General features: G+C 45.9%; 1 pseudogene; it reads right to left on the bottom strand.

The window, feature by feature from the left end:
* Positions 1–1,233: 1,233 nt before the first annotated feature.
* Positions 1,234–1,341, bottom strand: LOC146066112 (U2 spliceosomal RNA; annotated as a pseudogene).
* Positions 1,342–6,218: the final 4,877 nt, after the last annotated feature.

Below are 6,218 nucleotides of genomic sequence, written 5' to 3'. Positions count from 1 at the left end.
ATTTAGCCATCAGGGTGGGTATACAATTAAAAATGGGGTCTGGGGGGCCATTTAACATATGAAACAGGCATCTGGGTGCCTTCACATATTAAAATTGCGGCAAATCGCATCGCATGCAATCTGATTGTATGCAATGCGATTTGACGCGTTTTGACGCGATTTTTAGGTGCGACGAAGAAAATCGGGCGCCCAGATAAGTCACAAGTACCGAAAATAGAGATCGGTGGGTCCTCTTCCCCGAAGCTTAGAGATACCCTCTTTCTTCAACCCCCGGAAGGGTTAGGACAGTGGGTCCTCCGCACCCGAAGGTTTGGAGAGACCCGCATTAGACTTCCCTCCGCCTTGCGGCTCGGGGTCGTCCTCGAAGGGACCGAAGCTCTCCCCAAAAGGATGAGAGCTTCGGCACATTGGGGAAATGGAAGGCCCGTAAGGGTCGACCACACTACCCAAAAAAAGTTGATTTGCTTTCTCTCAAATACCCCAAAAAAGTGACAAACTACGGAAAACAAAGAACGTGAAAAGTGACAAATGTGAGGGAAAATAAATAAATAAATAAAGAGACCCCAGCCAGAAGGCCGGGGTGGGGGTGTGAAAAATTGTCCTACCCCATCCAAAAGGACGAGTTAAGGACGTGAAGCACTAGCCTAAAGGGAAGTGCGCAGTGCTAGTGCTTACTAGTGCAAGGTGATTTGGGGATCACCCATGCATGTTCGGCACCCCCGAGTTTCCCCAGGGGCACAGTGCAGCCTCGGACTCCAGGCAGCCAGCCAATCAGCGTCCGACCAAGTGTTTCTCTGCCCCACCAGCAGGCCCTTTCCAGCCCCCCCGGCATGGGAATGGATACTCCACCGGGATTTTCGATGAGTCTCCCCCGCAGAGGCCAAATAGACCAACTGAAGGAGAAGAAAACACCTACTCAGTCCCAACATTTCACCTCTTCCAGGGATTGAGTACTGGGCCGGGCTTTTCGCTGTCTCTGGCCGAGGGAACTTGGAACCCCTGGACCAGAGAGCAATCTACTCGGCCCCAGCTTTTCCCGTCTTCCTGGGAGTGGATACTAGACCGGGCTTTGTGAGTGACTCTCCCTCAGAGGCTATAGACCCCCGAAGAAGAGCCCCATCTACTAGGCCCGATGCTTCTCCTCCCCCCATCCCTTACGGCAGGGTGTAGATACTCAGCCAGACTTTAAACCCGCCCAGAACATGAGGTTCACTACTCCTCAGCTGAGTAGCAAGGTGGTTCAGTCCAGCTTTTCTCTATTCTCTGCCAGGGGGGCGGTCCAGACCCAACTTATAAGAACAGATACTACACTTGCTCTTAGCCAAAAGGCCGAGAAGCTGTTGGGGGATGAATACACATGGAGCTAGTTGTGTTCCATTTCTAATCTGAAATCGCCCCGTCCGATCGACGTCCAAGAGCCAGAGATGTAATCAACCCTACATATGGAGAGATTTGTGCCAGAGATTCATAATGGGAGATATTCAGCATGAGAGATTTCCCTTAAACTGAATCTCTCAGATAAACACACACAGAGAGATTTGTGCCAGAGATTCATAATAGGAGATTCAGGGCAGGATGTACTAAAGGGAAAATGCGGTAAAACAGGGGGGGGGTTACCGCATTTTCCTATGTACCATTACCCGTTCGCCTCGGCTCCGCCAGGCATCGCCACCTCTGGGTGGCGATATCCTATAGAAGTCTATGGGCTTCTATCGCCGTCCGCGCGACCCCCCCTCCCGGCCTCCATTGATCTCCTCCTCCCCCAGCAGGTGTCACAGCCGGGAGGACATCCGGCTGCAGGGGGGGAGGAGGAGACGCCGAGGACACTGACAGCCGCCGGGACGTGACAGAGACCACATTACAGGTATCGCTGGAGTCTGTCACTGCACCCCGATGCTAGCCGCATGTTAATACATATGCGGTAGCATCACGGCGGTGATGTATATTAATACATCCCGCCCTCAGTATGAGTGTTTAGGTGACATCAGGGGAAGTTATTGTATTGCAGATACCACATCCTTGCCCCCTCCCATCATCCGCTCCTTTTCACTTGCAGTTCCATGACGTCTGACGCTATAGCTTCTTTATCGTCTCTTATTCACAGCGTCACTGTCAGCGCCCCGGACAGGTAAAACATCTGACTTGGAGGCAGAGGAGAGATGGGGCATTTTGCCAGACAGGTCGACAGCGCACATCTGCAGAGTGGGATCCGGCGGCTTCAGGTGGGCATCTCCGGCAGCTTCTAATCGCTCAGAAGGCCCTGTTCATCCACCTGCGCCACACATGCAGGAGATGTGTAGGGCCTTCTGAGCAACTGCATTGAAATTATCAGACCCATCCGTTCTGAATCTGCCCGCACCCTTTTCAATCACTGTGTGGTCTACACACACACACAGCGATATACACCCATTTTCTGAGTGATAGATTGAAATTGCTCAGAAAGTGGCTGAATATCGGTGCATGTAGGGCCCTTAAGTCCATTGAATCTCACAGTCCACAGCAGTGGCAGGGGTAACATTGCTTGCTGCCAGTGTCGTAACAATATGCTGACGCCTGCCGGGACTTGCCTTATCCTGCCTCGTCTGTGGCAAGGAGTCGGGACCTGTCGCTCCGCCTGGCTCTTTATGAAAAATGTCCCTCACAAAATGGCCGCCCCCTTTTCATGGTTGAAGTGCAATACACAGTTTTACATTGTGAATACACGTAGGGGACAGTGTACGGACTGGACAGGTAAGTAATGTGGCAGCATATTCATTTGTATCACCTCCATTTAGAACAGGGGTGGGGAACCTCAGGTCTGGGGGCCGCATACCGGTCTGAGTGGCCCTCCCACCCGCCTGGCAGTTTTGCCGGGAGTCAAGTACAGGGGAATCTCCCAAAAGGTCGGTAGTTCTCGCGAGATTACACTTAATCAACAGCAGCCAGAGACTTTCAGTCCTAGTCATGAGCGTGGGACGGCTGCAGCAGGACAATTTGTAAGGGAAATTTTTACATATGGCCCCCAAAGGATTTTTTCCCCATACAAAAGGCCCTTGGCACAAAAAAAGGTTCCCAACCCCTGATTTAGAATCTGTGCCAAAAGGTTGGATTCATTTTTGGAATGTTTTCATAATTTATCATCCATGTGGCCTACAATTGAGAATAGTGACGTGTGCTAAGCATGGTGATCCAAGCGAGCCATGCAAGGGCATACAGTACACTAACTAGGGGTACATGTGGTACAAGATAAAGATGGACATCCCAAAAACATAAAATATTCATGTCAGTCTTTTCACATGTTGATTATTTGAGATCAACCTAACTGATCACCTTTTGACCCAAACCCAAGAAAAGAAATAGAAGGGTACACAACACAGAAGGTAGAAATTTAGCAGAAAACTAATTTATTTGGCACCACGCAATAAAGCAACATACTGTAACTGTCAAATAGGAACTCATAATAAAGTATCATAATACAAGTAAAATCATATTTTGTTTGGATTATCCCAACAAAGAGTTGAACTTCATACTGAACAGGCCAGTTATTCCAAGGATATGTTTCTTTGAGAAGTATCCTCAGAGGATATGTAACACAAACAAAAATAAAATTTGGTGTGATATTCATACAATTCTTCACCACACATGTGCAAACAAATGGTATTTATGTTGTTTTTAGTCTCCGAGAACTGGATGAAAATAGAGTGCTCCTCCAATAGACCAAAACTCACTAAAATGTGTAAAAGCGTCATATTTCACATAATCTTCTTGCATAAGCACTGCAGGCAGTAAACAAATAAAGGTTTCTTTATGTACCATCACAGGTTTCATAGAAATATTTCATCCTGCCAATAAAAGAATATAAATCTCATAGTGCAATATGCCAATTAAAAAGAACTACAGTATGTGGGTGGTGTATAGGTCTACATATGAGGGGAAGCTGCTCATGTCAGACAAATCTTGTCAAGTAATCATACCACCAGTATTTTTGACTCATCAATTGCTTGTCTCCTAGCTAGTGTGTCAGGAATAGGGGCCTGTGTTCTCCCGATGCTCATGCTGGAGATACAACAGAACATCGCCAATAAGTGTGTGTGTGTGTGTGTGTGTGTGTGTGTGTGTGTGCGTACGTACGTACGTACGTACGTACGTACAGTTTGAATGTATGTATGTAGTGTGGAAGAGACAGCATACTTCCACATGAAGGTAATGTGGAAGATCCTGTCCATGATTTAGAACAGCAGCAGCAGCAGGGCTAGTGAGGAATAGTCCAAGTTTTTAAAATGTATTGGGAATCACTCTCTAAGGATTAAAAGCACCTGTTACTTCTTCTTATATGTTTGACTAGAGCAGGAGGTCATTGCTCCCAATGCCTAAAGAGGCTGGGTGATAGGCGGGAAACGTTGGGATTACATTAGGTGTTCTCCGAAGTCTATCCTTATTGTGGAAAACCTGCTGTGCTGTAACTGAAGAATTTGCATACTGTTAACTTGTATGCTGTAAAAAAAGTGTAGAGTAGTGCTATCAAAATAGAGTAATTATTAAATTACTCTATTTTGATAGCACTACTCTACACTTTTTTAAATTAATTCTAACGTAAATAAGCAAACAAACATATGTTTTAATAATTGCATTTTAATTTATTTTCAATATATGTGATTTACGAATGTATACTTATTTAACCCTTTGAGTGCCAACATTGCTGAGTCTTAAAATATTTGCTAAAAACGCCAGTGTAGCTCACAGCGACTTTTTTTTTTTGTGTGCACTTAAAGGGTTAAGTTATCATTACATTTATTAAAATTACCCTCTTTTATAGCGCTAGTCTACACTTTTCTTTTGTGCTTGTTCCGTTTAAGGAATGGAGTAGTCCCTTGTAGACTGCAGCTGTTAAAAAGGGGCAGAACACAAACATTGATTTTAATCTCTACTGCTTTACTTTTCTTATTTCGTATGAGGTCTACCTGCTACATGTAAAGAACAAGATGTCACTACTATCCAGTCTATATGATTCATTGTCACATTTAGCACCCAATATGTAGTTCACATTGCTGGACATTGCTAAACTGCAGGAACTTAACATTTTGGTTACACATTGTGCAGTAGGCCTGGGAACCAGAAGAGTTTCTAATTGTGGTGTGTCTAATTGTCTGGTTAGACTGTTAAACCTGTTGGAGTTGCAAAGATTAGGTGTGACAGCCAGCCTTAAAGGACCACCATGTCATACAAGATTGTTGCCATTTTCTGTTAAGTGGCCAGTAAAGCAGGCAAGTGGTAGCTAAGGGCCCCCATACATTAGTCCGACTTGTCCTAAGGACAAGTCGGACCTGGTTTCCCCTGCAGCTCCCCGGGAGGGGGAGACACGATTAGGCACTTGATGTGCCAAGTTTTGCATATGATAAATCGTATACAACTGTAACAGACAAAAAAGAGAGAGGCTAGAGATGTTTTGGGTGCACTCGTGGGTTTGTCCCATGGTCCGTTCAACTGATTGGAAAGGAATAGTCTGTATTAAAATGTAACCTTTATTTATTCTTATTTAAAAGAGAGGGGAGATAATGTATATTCTCACCTCTCCACAAAAAAAGAGAAAGAAAAAAAGGTACTTATGTAGTATCTGGGCTGCCGATTTTTTGATTGTATGCCTTAAGTTAAGGCATACAATCAGATGCGATGCGATGCGATATCGCATCGCATCGCATACGACCATGCGATGCGATGACCCGATTTTTCCATAGGATTCAATGTTAAAATGGACTGAGTCCATTTTAACATGGAATTCAATGGGAAAAAGGGGTCCTTTTCATACCCCTACTATCCAAGTGGGCATGGAGTTGGATATAAACCTGTGGCGAGCGTAGCGAGCCACCGAGCCCGAAGCGTGGCGAGCGAAGCGAGCCCCGCGAGGGGACGGTATTCTGTGTCCCCTCGCGGGGCTCGCTACACTCGCCACGCTTCGGGCTCGGTGGCTCGCTACGCTCGCCACAGGTTTATATCCAACTCCATGCCCACTTGGATAGTAGGGGTATGAAAAGGACCCCTTTTCCCATTGAATTCTATGTTAAAATGGACTCAGTCCATTTTAACATTGAATCCTATGGAAAAATCGGGTCCATCGCATCGCATCGCATCGCATGCGATATGGTCGGGTGCGATGCGATGCGATGGACCCGATTTCAAAATCGGCAGCCCAGTTACTACATAAGTACCGAAAAAAAAAAAGAGTGCATTAAAGTAGGAAA

The sequence above is a fragment of the Crinia signifera genome, chromosome 3 (assembly GCF_055691185.1).
Source record: "Crinia signifera chromosome 3, ASM5569118v1, whole genome shotgun sequence".
Classification (NCBI taxonomy): domain Eukaryota; kingdom Metazoa; phylum Chordata; class Amphibia; order Anura; family Myobatrachidae; genus Crinia; species Crinia signifera.
Note: the sequence above shows the minus strand (reverse complement) of the source record. Positions and strands in the feature narration are given on the sequence as shown.